This window comes from Macaca mulatta, chromosome 3 (genome assembly GCF_049350105.2).
Source record: "Macaca mulatta isolate MMU2019108-1 chromosome 3, T2T-MMU8v2.0, whole genome shotgun sequence".
Lineage (NCBI taxonomy): Eukaryota > Metazoa > Chordata > Mammalia > Primates > Cercopithecidae > Macaca > Macaca mulatta.
In genome coordinates this window covers 26,157,096-26,172,492 of record NC_133408.1, presented here as the reverse complement: position 1 = coordinate 26,172,492, position 15,397 = coordinate 26,157,096, and the positions used below count along the sequence as shown (strand labels likewise).

The window sequence follows — 15,397 nt, the reverse complement described above, 5'->3', positions numbered from 1 at the left end:
GTCTTTACATAGATATGGATCTAACTTTGAAAGTAGAATATGATCAATGCAAAAAATTCAGCAAGCACAGGAAATCATACCCAAGCATATGCACACACATTTGTGTGTTATGTGTAGGTTTGTATACATGTACATGTGTGCGTTAAACACAGCAATAAAAAAATGAACAGTCTTAAGAGTTCAAGACATTCCCTTTATTATTATTTTTAACCTTAAGTCCTGTCTACTGCGTACTTTTTCTAACACATACAAAAGTGCTGAAAGACTTTACAACAAACAACTATATACCAACCAGGTGGGTTCCACAATTAACATTTTGGGATATTTTGTCATATGTTTATTCATACTTGAATCCATGATATTTTCTTGAATTTCAAAAAATCAACACATAACCCCCACCTAATTCAGCCTGCATATCATTACATAGAGTCTAAAATGTGTTTTCATTTATTTAAGTAAAGCCACAGAATGAAATGCACCAAATGCTTCAGTTGAAGAGTTTTGACAAATGTTTTTATATGTGTAACGCAAAACCGTATCACAATTCAGAACCTTACCACCACTCTCTGGAAGTTCTCTCATTTCCTTATCCGGTCAACCCACATTAACCTCCCCCACCCAGGCAACTACTATTACTGATTTTTCACCATAGATCGTTTTTGCTTATTTTGGAACTTCATATAAGTGGATTCGTACGATGTCTACCCTTCTGTATCTGACATCTTCAAAAATGTTGTATTAAGACCATTCATGTTTTTTTTTAATTTCAAGGACTGATTCTTCTTTAGTGTTGAATAATTTCTATTCTTTTTCTATGCATATATGGAAGCATGGAAGGTCTCATACTGTTTTATAGACTCACTTGTCTTTGCTTTATCATATAATTTTGTTTCATGGTGTCATTTACACCTTAAATTTTAAAGATACTACTTTTATTTGAAAAGTTTTTACTTGAAAGTTTTTGCTTTTAAAATATATGCCAAAATAGATATCATTTTTTTTTACATATTTTTCTATGTTTGCTAATCGTTTTAACGTTTTTACTCTCACGGAAGTATAATATTCAAAAAGGCTTAGCTATTATCAGTGTACAGTTTAATAAATATTGACAAGCTAAGCAAGCCCATTTTTAATGCTCAAATCAAGAAAAAGAACTTTATTATTTACATCTCCTTTCCTGTCCCTATTCAATCTCATGCTAAGCATTATCCTGACTTCATAGCACCATAGATTAGATTTTCCTGTTTTTATACTTTACATAAATGAGTTTATACTTGTTGGCTATGGGATATTTTGATATGGGCATACAATATGTAGTGATCAAATCAGAGTAATTGTGGTATCTATCACTTCAAACCTTTATCAATTCTTTGTGCTAGCAACACATTCCAATTCTACTCTTTTAGTTATTTTTAAATATGTGATAAATTATTTTTGGCTATTGTCAATCTATTGTGACACTGAATATGTGACACTGAATATGACACTGAATCCTATTCATTCTATTGAACTGTATTTTTATACCCATTAACTGTTCCTACTTAATCCCCCATTCACCCTTCCTTGTTACATTTGCTAGCCTCTGGTAACAAGTATTGTTTTCTCCGTGAGTTTAAGTGGTTGTTGTTGTAGCTCCCACATATGAATGAAAACACACAATATTTTTCTTTCCGCAACTGACTTATTTCTCTTAACAATTTTCTCCAGTTCCATCAATGTTTCCACCAATGATTTTCCACTGTGCTTGTACCCAATTTTCATCCATTCATCATCCACTCATGGACACTTAGGTCAATTTCATATCTTAGCTATTCTGAATATTGCTGCAAATAAACATGGGAATGCAAATGTCTCTTCAATCCCTTTTGTACATATACCAAGCAGAGGAATCACTGGATCATATGGTAGTTTCTATTTTTAGTTTTTTGAGGAACTTTCATGCTGTCCTCCATAGTGACTATATTAATTTACATTCCCACTAATCCACAAGTGTATAATGGTTTTCATTTCTTCACATCTTCATCTGGATTCATTATTGCCTGTCTTTTGGATAAAATCCATTTTAACTGGGATGAGATGATATCTTATTATAGTTTTGATCTGCATTTCTCTGATGATACTGAGCATTTTTTGTATACTTGTGGCTATTTGTATGTTGTCTTTTGAGAGAAATGTCTATTCAAATCATTTGCTCATTTTTTATTGGATTATTTGTTTTGTTTTGTTTTCTGTTGAGTTGTTTGAGTTGCTCGCATGTACTGGTTATTAGTTCCTTGTCAAATGGGTACTTTATAAACATATCCTCCTATTCTGTGGGTTGTCTCTTCACTTTGTTAATTGTTTCCTTCAGTGTCAGAAGTTTTTCAGCTTGGTGTGACCCCATTTGTCCGTGTTTGCTTTGTTTGTGCTTGAGGGGTATTACTCAAGAAATGTGTGCCCAGATCAATGATTTGAGGTGTTTCCCCCATGTTTTCTTCTAGTACTTTCATAGATTCGGTCTTCGATTTAAGTCATTATTCTGTTTTTATTTGTTCTTTGTATATGGCAAGAGATAGGGGTCTACGATCATTCTTCTACATATGGATGTCCGGATTTCCCAGTACCATTTATTGATGAGACTTCCCTATCTCCAATGTATATTCTTGGCAGCTGTGTTAAAAATAACTCTACTGTAAATGCCTGGGTTTGTGTCTGGGTTCTCTACTCTGTTTCACTTGGTGTCTGTTTTTATGCCAGTAACATGCTTTTTTGTTTATTATACCTCTGTAGTATAATTTGAAGTTAGGTAATGTGGCTCTTCTGGGTCCTTTGTGTTTCCATATACATTTTATGACTTTTTTTTCTATTTCTGTGAAGAATGTCATGGTATTTCGATAAGAATTGCATTGAATCTGTAGATTTCTTTGAGTAGTATGGACATTTTAACCATATTTATTCTTTTAATCCACAAACATAAAATACTTTTTAATTTTTGTGTCATCTTCAAGTTTTCATCAATGTTTTATCATTTTCATTGTAGAGATCTTTTACTTCTTTGCTTAAGTTCATTCCTAGGTATTTCAACTTATTTGAGCTTTTATAAATGGGATTACTTTATTGGTCTATTTTTCAAATTGTTTCCCGTTGACATGTAGAAATGTTACTGATTATTGTATGCTGATTTTGTATCCTGAAACTTTACAGAATATATTTCTTTGTTCTAATAGTTTTTTGGTGGAGTCTTTAGCATTTTCTAAATATAAGATCTATCATCATAAGAAGGATTATTTGACTCCTTCCTTTCCACTTTGGATGCGTTTTATTTCTTCATCTTTATTAATTACCCTGGCTAGGACGTGCAGTACTATGTTAATACCAGTGGTGAAAGAAGACATCCTTGTCTTGTTCCAGATCTTAGAGGACTTTCCATTTTTCCTGGTTCAGTATGATACTAGCTGCAAAAGTGTCATATATGGCTCTAATTGTCTTGAAGTGTCTATGTTACTTGTATACCCAGTTTTTTGACAGTTGTTATCATGAATTGATGCATTTTATCGAAAGCATTTTCAGCATAAATGGAAATGATTATACATTTTATTTTGCTTACAGTCTGTTGATATGATGTATCACATTTATTTATTTGCATGTGTTAAACCATTCCTGAATCCCTGGGATGAATTTTACTTGATCAAGGTGAATGATATTTTCAATGTGTTGTTGAGCTCAGTTTGCTCATACTTTGTTGAAGATTTTTGCATTCTGCATTCTTCGGAGATATTGGCCTGTAGTCCTGTAGTTTTCCTTTTTAGTTGTGTCTTTGTCTGGTTTTGATGTTAAGGTAACATTGACTTTTCCTTTTTAGTTGTGTCTTTGTCTGGTTTTGATGTTAAGGTAACATTGACTTTATAGAACAAGTTTGGGAGTTTTCCCACTTCCTCAATATTTTTGAAGAGTTTGAGTAGAATTGGTATTAGTTCCTCTTTGATGTTTGGTAGAATTCTTAAGTCAACCCATCAGGTCCTGGAGTTTTCTTTAATGGGAGATTTTGTATTACTGCTTCTATCCCATTATTTATTTTGGTTTTGGATTTCTTTATAGTTCAGCCTTGGTAGGTTGTATGTGTCTAGGAATTTATCTAGTTTCCAAGTTTGCATATAGTTTCTCTTAATATTCCCTAATGAATTTTTTTTGAGATTAAGTCTTGATCTGTTGGCTGGATGGAGTGCAGTGGTGTGATCTCGGCTTACTGCAACCTTCACCTCCTGGGTTCGGGTGATCCTTCTGCCTCTCAGCCTCCTGAGTAGCTGGGACTAAGAGCAAGCACCACCATCCCCAGCTAATTTTTGTATTTTTGTAGAGAGGGGGTTTCACCATACTGGCCAAGTTGGTCTCGAATTCCTGACCTTAAGTGATCTGCCCACCTTGGTCTCCCAAAGTGACCTCCTAGGGCCTCCCAGGCATGAGCCACTGTGACCAGCCATAATTTTTTGAATTTTTGTGATATCAGTTCTTATATCTCCTTTCTCACCTGTAATTTTACTTATTTCAATTATGTGTCTTTTAGTCTGGCTAAAGATTTATCATATTTTTATCTTGTGAAAAAAATCACTTTTTTATCTTTAGGTTTTCTAAGTCTAAATTTTATTTATTTCCGCTCAATCTTTGTTATTTATTTTCTTCTACTAAGAAGAAAATTTTGGGTTGGGTCTGCTTTGGCTCTTTCAGTTCTTTAAGATGCATTGTAAGGTTGTTTAGTTAAAGTTTTTCTGCTATTTTGGTGTAGATGTTTATTGCTGTAATGTCCCACTTAGTACTACTTTTGCAGAATCCCATAGGTTTTGGTATGTTGTGTTTCCATTATCATTTGTTTCAAGAAATTTTAAATTTTCCTTCTTAATTTCATTGACTTAATGGTCATTCAGGAGCATTCAGGTCATTCCAAAATTCCTCTTGTTATTGACTTTTAGTTTATTGTTTTCTGTTATCAGAAAATATGCTTGATATGATTACAATTTTTTGGAAGTTTTCAAGAATTATTTTGTGGCCTAACATATGATCTATCCTTGAGAATGTTTCATGTGCTGAGGAGAAGAAAGTGTATTCTTAAAAACGTGGATGAAATGTTCTTTAAATGTTTATTAGGTCCATTTGGTCTATAGTATATTTTATGACTTATGTTTCTCTGTTGATTTTCTGCCTGGATGTCTTGTCCAATGCTGAAAGATGGGTTTTGAGGTTCCCAGCTACGATTTTGTTAGGATCTTTCTCTCTAGGTCAAATACTATTCGCACTATATATCAGGGTTTTCCAACGTTGGGTGCATACATGTTTATAATTGCTATATTCCCTTGATTAATTAACCCCTTTATCATTTTATAATGACCTTATTTGTCTATTTTTACACCAACCCCTTTATCATTTTATAATGACCTTATTTGTCTATTTTTACACCAACCCCTGTATCATTTTATAATGACTTTATTTGTCTATTTTTACAGTCCTTATTCAAGCATTTTAGTCATTTTCTATTAGGTTGTCTTTCTTTTCTTTACTGATATGTAGGTGTGTTCTTTTATACAACATGCTCTACGTACATAACCTGGGCTATATATATAAATTATGTATATGCAATTTATTATGAGTATAGATAAACCTTTATGGTATAAAGAAAATTATATATGTAATAAAATATTTACATATGAAATACAATTTTACATATAACTTCTTTTCTTATTTTGTGGATTCTTTTAAGTGGCAAAATGTGTCTCTGGGGAGGCCGAGGCGGGTGGATGACCTGATGTCAGGAGTTCGAGACCAGCCTGGACAACATGGCAAAACCCCGTCTCTACTAAAAATACAAAAATTAGCTAGGCATGGTGGTGGGTGCCTATAATCCCAGCTACTCAGGAGGCTGAGGCAGGAGAATCACTTGAACCTGGGAAGTGGAGATTGCAGTGAGCCATTGCACTCCTGGATGGGCAACAAGAGCAAAACTTTGTCTCAAGAAACAAAAAACAAATTTTTCCCTGGTGAACAGAAGTGCCTGATCTTAATGTACTTTAATATTTTAATTTGTCTCTTTTTTGTCTTATTTTTAAAATATTTGCCTATCCTGAGGTCACTAAGGCCCTCTATATTTTCCAGTAAATCTTTATCATTTCACATTTTACCTTTAAATATACAATATACCTGAGTTAGGACTCCATACACTTTTCAGTTAGTATTTTTTACACTATGTTTAGAAAATAGCACCAGTAATTGAAAATGTCATTCTTTTCTCACTAATAGCAGTGCCATGGTTGTGACATCTCAAATGGCAGAATTCAAATAGGCCTGTTTCTGTTCTTCTTATTCTATTCCATTTTTCACCTTCTCTATCCTTTCACCAACACCAGGCTTTATTAATCTCTAAATCTTTGCCATAGTTGTTTTCTAACTGATAGAATAAGTTCTCCAAGTTTGTTGTTCTTCAAGATTGTTTTGCTAGTCTTGATTCACGTATCCATTTAAACCGACTTGCAATTCCAAATGTTAAAAATGCTACAATTTTTACTGGGATTGCATTAATTTTGTAGATTCATTGAAAGAGAATTAATATCTTTGCAAGATAAACTATTTTAAGCAACAAATCAGTAATAACTTGTGTGAGCTTTTTAAAGAATCTAGATTTACTTATGAAGTGAAATTTTAAAAGTACCTCATTCTTTCACATGCAGTCCTTTTAGGTTGCTGTATATGTTTAAGCAGATGGTGTTCTGCACAAATCCAAAGAGGGCTATTTATCAGGGTCATGACACCACTTGACTTATGCAGAAAATGAGTGCAGTAACCTTAGGACCAATTCCCTTACTTCAGTAAAGAGTTATTCATTAGAACGCATTATAACTAAACAATAAAATTTTAAAAAATATTTCTATCTATGACCACTCGTCTTAAAATACGTATACCCATGAAACATAGTGAAATCATCAAGATATTCTCTAAATTTTAAACAGAATTATTTTTATTTTTGCTAGAAACAAAGCAAATTGCTTTCCTAACTTAAGATATTTTCTCTAATTTACTTTTTAAGTTTCAAAAATTGCTGACTTTTCCCAATTCTCATTTCATTGAATAAAGTAATTTTGATAGAATTAATTCAGTGGAAAATTTAATTTACTACCTGTAATACTATAATTCAAATGCAAGGTATTATGGACACTCACCCTGGATATGACCATGAACAGTAAAGAATACTGATAAGACACTATAAACAATGGCAACTTAAACTCATGTAAAGTACTGCACAATGACCAGACTTAGCTAGAATTAACTGATGGGTTTAGGTGTTTGAAATCCTCTTATTACATTTTATCATTTATAACTGAAGAAGACATCAATTTTAGAGTTTCTTTTTCCTTGCCTATAAAAATGAAACCATGGGCCATGCGATTTTAAACTTTCTTTACAAATCTACAATTATTTCACTCCAATTATGAACTTTTCAGTAAATAACTCTACAGTTGATAAGATCTCAGGACTTTGTGGGAGCCAGAAGCATACTGTGTGTCCACGTATAGAATGGATGTAGAAATGACCAAAACACAATTTTAGAAAACAAAAGGAATAAAAGGCATCCTACCCTTGCAATTACTCCCCAAAGAACCACATCTACAGTTTGTACTCTTTAGTGTCTGACTTCCTACAGAAAAGTTTGGATTACTCAGAAAAGGAGAGTAAGGTTTACAATCTCTGAGAAATAAGAACAAAACCTTGCACAAGCATTTCATAACATCAATGCTAACAAATGGGGAGACCAATGAGATAAAAATTAGTTTGGCAAGTAATATATTTTATTCAAAATATAAACTAAAAATTAGTTTGGCGAATAATTATTAGTTTGGCAAATATTTTAATAATCTAATTATAAAAGTTTTTTTTTAAATTCTAAGGCAGACGTAATCATTACTTTTCTTATAATGAAACCCCATATGCCAACTGAGATTTATTTTTCAAAATTAAAAAACAAAGGCTTTTAATCTATTTTTTAAATACTAAAATTCTCCTGAACTTCTATGTACCTAAAATTCAAGAAACTTCACTTTTAAATGTTCCTGTAATGTCATATTTTATTTTGTATACTGGTGTTTTTTCTCTTTTTTCAAATCTGGCTCTTTCTATTGAGAAAATCTAGAACAGTCAACCATCTGTATTTTTTTTTCCACTTTCAACTTCCTCCCTCATTGCTCAATCTCTTCTATTTTTGGCTTATGCTTCACTAAAGCTGCTCTTTTCAGTTGAGAGATTTTATGTTGATCAAATCTCATGTCTTACTTTAGTTTTCAAATTCTCAAACCATCTTGGATAATGTGATATTGTTTACATGTTCCCTTAATGACATTCTACCATGCCCTTCCAAGACTCTGTATCATCTTAATTCTCTGTGTTTCCTCCTCAGCTCTCTTTCTTTAAGTATAATTTATCCCATAACTCCAAATATCACCTCTACATGTATGAATACCAAATAAATATCTATGTCTGGTCCTTATCATTCTCCTGGGCATCAGGATGCCTGTGTGTGTCTATTTCTAAACAAAATGGTAGTAATTCAAAATGACTGAAATCTAACTTAGAATGATGACTCCCAAATTATTTTCTGTTTCTGTGGTCCCCATGTCTGTCAATGGAATAAGTATATTTCCAGTTCCACTTCAATTCCATTTCAAATGCTTCTAGCTCAATAAAGATTTTCTATTTCATTAACTTGGCTAAAACCCTGTTTCATCTGTGTACTCCTGTTTCATTCCATTTGTCATATTCTTATATCCTTTATTACATATTTTTGGATTAATTTCTTAGCGTTGTTTTAAATAAGCCATTCTGAACAAAGTATAAGCTCCTTGGTCACTGGCATTTGTTCATATTAACATTAACATTGCACAAAATGGTCTTTTTCTGTCACATATAAGAAGACACTAGTTTCTTCCTTCTATTCTGTAGATAGTCTGCAAGGAACTAGAGGGTTAGAAAGCTCTGTGTTCTTGTGACATATTGTTTTTAAAACCTAACTCGAGTCTGATCAGTTTTCCCTCACTAAGTACTGACTTAAAACTTTAACACGGCCCGGCGCGGTGGCTCACGCTTGTAATCCCAGCACTTTGGGAGGCCGAGGTGGGTGGATCACCTGAGGTCAGGAGTTCAAGACCAGCCTGGCTTACATAGCTAAACCCTGTCTTTACTAAAACTACAAAAATTAGCATGATGTGATGGCGCATGCCTGTAATTCCAGCTGCTAGAGACTGAGACGGGAGAATCGCTTGAACCTGCCAGTCAGCACTGCAGTGAAACAAGATGGCGCCACTGCACTCTAGCCTGGGCTATACAGTGAGACTCCATCTCAAGAAAAAATAAAAATAAAATAAAATAAAACTATCACATTGTAAGGGAGTACCATTTTCAGCCTACTTTTAAGTAGCTGTGAAAAGACTCCAAGAACCAGTGGAAAAATAGACGAGCTTGAATCCCAGTACCCTTAGACAAGTCATTCTGACTTCTGTGAACGTTAGTTTCTTTACCCATAAATTCTCATTTGCATTTCTGCTCCACATGTTGTGTGACATAAGCAAATGCAATATATGTAAAATTACCCTTACAATGCCTGGCATTTAATAATAATTATGCATCAGGGTTAGAAATACAGGAGAATCAATTCTTCATAGCTACATTTTTTTTTTTACATCACCAAGCCTGTTTCAATTTTACTAAATTGTTTGTCTATGACCATTTGTTATATACATTCTGTATTGTTACATATATATTTGTTATATATATTCTGTTATATATATTCTGTATATATATTCAATATATGTAAAATACATGCAATATATGTAAAATTACCCTTATAATACCTGACATTTAATAATAATTATGCATCAGGGTTAGAAATACAGGAGAATCAATTCTTCATAGCTACATTTTTTGTTTTTACATCACCAAGCCTATTTCTATTTTACTAAATTGTTTGTGACCATTTGTTATATATATTCTGTAAGGGATATTTTTACTTCATGAGATGGTAATTAGTATATTTCAGTTCAAAAATTAGATTCAATTGTTCTCAAACAAAATGCAAACTGCATATTTATTAGAGACGGAATAAACTAAAGAACTAACATAAATTAGCCTCTACTGCACACTAAACAAGATACAAATAAGAGACATGGTAAATACAGTGGAATCAATTCATTTCCAATATCTTTTGCTTTCTTCATCAGTACCTTTTATGCTTACCAATAATTGTCTGTATTTTTACATTATCTTCCTAAATGAACAGATCACAAAAGTTAGTTTTAGTTTTATTTAAATAGAGGCACATGATAAAACACATTGAATAAATATTACATATAGTAACATCATTACATATACTATATATATGTTATATATAAAGGTAGAGATAGAGATATAAATTAAATTTTGTAAGTCTTCTCTTTTGCTCATCCACTGAGCAAATATTTAAGGAATAAATGCCAGGTTATAAGCACTTTTATAGAACTTGAGAACAAACTAGTAAGCAAAGCAAACAATAATTTTGTTCACATGGATTTCAAGTTGTTGTGGAAGATGGAAGTTCATAAATGTTAACTAAAAATGAAATGTCCAGTAGTGATAAGCAGTAAACAAATGAAAGGCAGGATGTTAAGTTGTTATTTGATACTGTGTCATAAACACCTCTCAGGGAGGTGACATTAAGCCTAAGGTTGGGTAATAAGGAGTCAGTAATATAACAATCAAGGGACAGAACATGCTAGGCAGATGTAAAACAATTAATGTAAAGATTCTAACATGGGAATAAGCTTGCTATGTTCAAGGACAAATGAAGCTTAGTGGTGAGAGTCAAAGAAAGAGAAACTGGTATAAATATCAGATTGGGAAATTATCTAGGGGCCAAATTATTATTCCATCTTCTTGCGTCAAAGAAAAGGGTCTGAATTTTATTTGAAATAGAAAACTACTAGAAGAGTTTTAAGAATATGACTTTTGCTATTGTATGAGGAATGTGTTATTGGGCCTGGTAGATTTAGGGGAATGATTTAAAATCAGGGAGACCAGGTAAGAGGAGCTTGAAGTAATCCAGATGAAAAATGTTGTTTTTGTTTGTTTGTTTTGTTTTGTTTTGTTTTTGGCCCAAGGCGGTGGTATTACACTTACATAAGAGTGGGTATATTACAGACATAGTTGAGGTAGTGTCAACTACCTGATTGATGTCATATTTGGGTTAGGGAAAGAGAGAAATCAAAATGTACCTTCATGCCTTTGTTTGACTGTGCAAACAGCCAGATGTATGCAGTTGTGCTGTTTATTTTTATATAACCCTACTATTTGTTAATTTGTCCACCAACACCTCTGTTTTTAAGTCCTGCTGAGTTTAATTAACCTTAAGGAACTGGGTAAATGAAAATATGTGGTTAATTCCACACATATTATTGATCACACAATTTTTATATAAATTTCTTCTGCCTTGGGAAAACAGCTTTCAACTCTTAAAAAATGTAGTGTTCAAGTTGGAAAAAGATATAAAATCTTAATGAGAAGTAGGATATAATTGATTTGACTGTTCGGATTTATACTAGCTTCTAAACATGATCCCAAGCATTCTGAGACTAGCTCTTTCATATTTTCAAAACTTATGACTATGACAATTTACTAAAACCACATTAATTACACCTAGAGCATTTTTGTTTTAACAGCATCTCACAGCAGAGAAAAAATAAATTAAGATCAATGTCCTAGAGGATAGTATTCATGTAAAGTTCTATTTTAATTTTAATTTGGTTCTTCTTAATTTAAATTACTACGTATCTTCCATTCTCAAAGTTTTCTTATCAGAATGACTAACAATACATTTTTAACAAATTATATTTTTACTGTTATTTACTCAAGCATAGTTTGCTAAGCATTAATATTAAAAATATTTATTGGACATCTATATAACAAGAGACAATTCTAACTTCTGTGACTACAACTTGTGAAAAAGGAGACTCATTCCTTTCTGTCAGGAAACTTTCATTCTGGCAGGAAACACATTTTAATTTTAAAAAAATCAAATGATAAATAATTTTTTATAAATGTTATGTAAAAATAAATAATTTACCTACTCATATTTATCTAAGCAACTTGTGAAAGAACTAAAGCATAAGGAAGAGTAGGAATTAACTAGCTGAAATGTGTATGTGGTGGGGTGTGTGGAAAATGGTTCTTCAGGCAGAGGGAATGGATTGCATAAAAGGCTTTGTTATAAGAAAAAGTAGGATTTGATACAAAAACTGAAGAAATATATATGAAATATCAATTGTATTTTCTGAATAACACTGAAAAACAAAACAAAACAAAACAATACTCCCGGTTTTCAGCCCAGCATGCAAGGAGATTAAAAGTTGCCACTCTCTCCTAACAAACTGAAAGCTAAACAAACTGAAATCAACAATTCTTCTTAGATTCATAAGAAAAATGTGGTGTTACTGCAAACTGCCGTCCTGAAAATTTAACAGACAGAGAGGCAGATACAGAAGATCACAACTTATCAGAGCAGAAACCTATCAGCAGAAACGTCTATGAGAACCAGTTCTGGAAGAGGAAAAAAATGTAAAACGTTATTGATGAATTGGTTGAGGCTCGATGTGGACAAGTCTGTGAGTTGAAAACTCCAGGACAACTTAGTCATAGGAGGTCCTGTGCTTCTGAAGATTTTACCTTCATGAACTTAACCAAGTTCCTACAATGAATATTGGAGAAATAGCTCCTTGTGTTTCTGGAAAAGGAAGGGGAAAGTAACGCATTAAAATATAGCAGAGCATTCTGTTCTTAACAAAGTCTACTCTCAGGAGAAACTGTTTAACCAGAGCCTAACGTGGAGTTTTTAACAACGCCTAACTGACCTGGACAATGGAAATAACCAACAGCACCCAGCTCTAGGTTTCCCCCTGGAGATCCCCAGCTCCAGCCCACTCTGGTCATTCTGTCCCACCAAGGTTGTGGGAGGATCTGAGAAATGCTTGTGAAGTTTACAGCCAGAATCACGGACTCACTAAAGGACTGAGACCTAATCGTGGGATGATAGACTCTTCTTCTGCCCCACACATTACCTCCATATTACTAAGGGACTATTGATAACATTTACGCCTACTCAGTTATGTCCAGCCGTCAGGAAAAAAATTACAAGGAGTACTAAACAGCAAAAAACACAGTTTGAAGGGACAGGCAGCATTCGACCAGATTTAGATATGATGGCGATGTTGGAATTATCAGACTAGGAATTTAAAATATCGATGATTAACATGCTAAGAACTCTAACAGACAAGGTAGACAATAAGCAATAACAGATGTGCAATGTATGCAAGCACAGAGATGAAGATTCTAGAAAAGAGGAATGTCTTTGATAGACTTATTAGAATAGAAAGAGCTGAAGAAAGAATCTCTGAGCTTGAAGATATCTCAGCAGAAAGTGCCAAAATGGAAAGGCAAAAAGGAAATAAGAAAAAAAAAAGACTCAAACAAACAAATAAACAAACAAAAGAACCAGAACATAATATCCAAGAACCATGGAGTAAATACAGAAGCCATAATATATGCATATTGGTAATATTAAAAAACGAAGACAGGGAGAAATAAACAGAAGAAATATTTGAAGCAATAATGACAGAATTTCACTAAATTAATGTCAGGCACCATATCATAGATCCAGGAAATTCAAATGTGTAAATTCAAACATGTAAAGAGAAAGCCCACATATATACATCATATTCAAACTGCAGAAAATTAACGTATATATATCCATATATAAGTATAGATATAACTATATTATTCATATTCACATATACAAATGAAAAGTGTATTTATATACTTTATATATTAATATCTATATATGAATAAGAATATATATGAATATTTATATATGAATATATATGAATGAATACGATATATATGAATATGAATATATATGAATGAATACTACATTTATATATGACTATGAATATATGAATGAATACTATATTTATATATATTCCTTATCTATATAGAATACTGAAAGGAGCAACAGAGCCAGAGGTAAAAACACCCTTACTGATGGAGGAAAAATAAGTTTTACATCTGATTTTTCTGCAGAAGTCATACAAACAAGAAGAGAATGAAGTATTTTTAGTGTTGAGAGAGAAAACCCCAGTAGTTTAGAATTCTGACTCTGTGAAATGCGAAATTATCCTTCACGTGTGCAGCAGAAAGAATATCCTTTCTCAGACAAACAAAAGTAGAGGGCATTTTTTGCCAATGGATATGACTTGCAAGAAATGTTTGAACAAGTTCTTTTTTTTTTTTTTTTGAGACAGAATTTTACTCTGTTGCCTGGTCTGGAATGCAGTGGTGTGATCTCGGCTCACTGCCACCTTTCCCTTCCGAGATTCAAGCAATTCTCCCGCCTCAGACTCCTGAGGAGCTGGGATTGCAGGCATGCGATACCATGCCCGGCTAATTTTTGTATTTTTAGTAGAGGCTGGGTTTCGCCACGTTGGCCAGACTGGTCTCAAACTCCTGACCTCCACCCACCTCGGTCTCCCAAAGTGCTGGGATTTCAGGTGTGAGCCACTGTGCCTGGCCCTGAACAAGTTCTTCAGAGTAGAAAAATACTTTAAACTAGAAACTCAGATCTCCAAATCATTTGATCATTTTTCAATTGGACTTGTTTGTTTTATGTTTTGCTGTTGTTGTTATTTCTTGTTGTTGTTTTGCTATTGAATTGACTTCCTTAATATATCCTGGTTATTAATTCCTTGTTAATTGAATAGTTTGCAAATATTTTCTTCTATTCTGTAAGTTGTCTCTTCACTTTACTGATTGTTTCCATTGCTGTTCAAAACCTTTTAAGCTTGATGTGATCCCATCTGTCCATTTTTTGTTTTGGTTGCCTGTGCTCTTTAGGTCTTACCCAATAAATATTTGCCCAGACCAATGTCCTGAAAAATTTCCCCAACTTTTTCATCTAGTAGTTTCACGGGTTCAGATCTTAGGCTTGAGTCTTTAATCAATTTTGATTTGATCTTTGTATATGGTGAGAGATAGGGGTCTGGTTTCATGCTTTTGCATATGGATATCTATCAAGTTTGCCCAGCACAGTTTATTGAAGAGGCTGTCCTTTCCCTAATATATGTTTAAAGAAAGGAAGTGCATCAGAGAAAGACTAAGTGAAGGTAAATTAAAAACGTTTACTTTTCTTATTCTTATTCATAAGATTATTGAAAATAATGGAAACAATGTATTTTATTATATTATGTATATATACTGTGTATAGGATAAATGAATGATAACAATGATATAAGGGATGAGAGGAAAGACTTAGAAATAACTTACCATGAGGAACTCCTTTTACCCATGAAGCAGTACAGTGTTA

The 15,397-nt window shown here is 33.0% G+C and overlaps 1 protein-coding gene across 1 annotated transcript in view; it reads left to right on the top strand.

Annotated features, from left to right (window-relative positions):
- Positions 1-15,397, top strand: part of NCAM2 (neural cell adhesion molecule 2) — a 579,719-nt gene that overhangs the window by 551,120 nt on the left and 13,202 nt on the right. The window lies entirely within an intron of this gene.